Genomic DNA, 1,176 nt, shown 5'->3' with positions numbered 1-1,176 from the left:
ATGCGGGGATTCTCCGGGTGCTGTGTCTGTCCTGTGGGCAGTGGATCGTCCTTCCTATGCCATCTTTATCTCCCTAGTTGTGTTCTCACCGCACCACGCCTGTTTCTCCTCTCGTCCCCTGTCCAGGACCAGTGGCCAGGTGCGCAGGGCACAGGATGAAAGGTCCCTGCTAAAACAGAGCTCACCATCCTGGCCATCCCGCGCTCAGATTCCTGAGTCTGGCACCACAGGGACACAGGGAATCTACATACATAGCTTAAAAGTCAAAGAGAGCATGAGTAAGAAAAGCAAATAGCTGGCTAGTATGCAGAAGTTCAATTCCGCTCCTAAGAAATACAAATTGAAATCATAACAGGATCCCCTTTTTTCCATGATTAGAGTGGCAAAAATTTTAAAGTGCTGATAATACCCAGTGTCAGCCAGAGTATGAGGAAACAATGTTGCTGCAAGCATAGATAGGTGTAAGCATTTCTAAGGATTTTGGCCTCTCTCAAAAATGTAAAGTGAAAAATAAAGAAAAGTAAAAATGCATATATATCCTTAGAATTAGCAACTCCACTTTCAGAAATGAACTGAAGTTACAGTGCAAGGGTAGAACTAAGATACTGTACAGATATTTTAATTGTGCCTTGCTTGGAATACAATAATTTTTTTCGGAAAGTCTGGGATCCACCCAGTTAAACCATGAAATAGAACTATTTATTATATGGTCGATGGCACATCTGTTAAGGCCTAAGGCTATGAAGATTTTAAAACAATGAGGTAGATCTATATATAACTCCCCAATTTATATTTTATATTCAGATTCCTACACTTAAATGCCCTCTTCAATGTCTGATAAGCAGGTGAAGCCTAATAGGACCTTCCTCCCATTCTTCCCTCTCAGTAAATAGCACTACCACCCACTGAGGAACTTAAACTCAGAACTCACTTGTCTTCCTTAATTCCTCTTTTCCTTAGCTCATTAGTACATTCCACAAACTGCACACTATCTCCAACTTTATCTCTACCACCCAGATCAACTGCGTCCTCCGCCTTGCCTTCGGCCTTGTTCAATTCATTCTGGATACCACACCCAGGATGATATTTTTTAAATGTAAATCAGGTTTGATCCCTTTCTGAACACTTCATTGTTTTCCCATTGCACTTTAAATAAAATTTACTTCCCCACCAGGG

The sequence above is a fragment of the Neophocaena asiaeorientalis genome, unplaced genomic scaffold (assembly GCF_003031525.2).
Source record: "Neophocaena asiaeorientalis asiaeorientalis breed wild unplaced genomic scaffold, Neophocaena_asiaeorientalis_V1.1 scaffold868, whole genome shotgun sequence".
In the NCBI taxonomy this organism is placed as follows: Eukaryota; Metazoa; Chordata; class Mammalia; order Artiodactyla; family Phocoenidae; genus Neophocaena; species Neophocaena asiaeorientalis.
The sequence above is the reverse complement of the archived record's forward strand: the minus strand, read 5'-3'. Positions refer to the sequence as shown.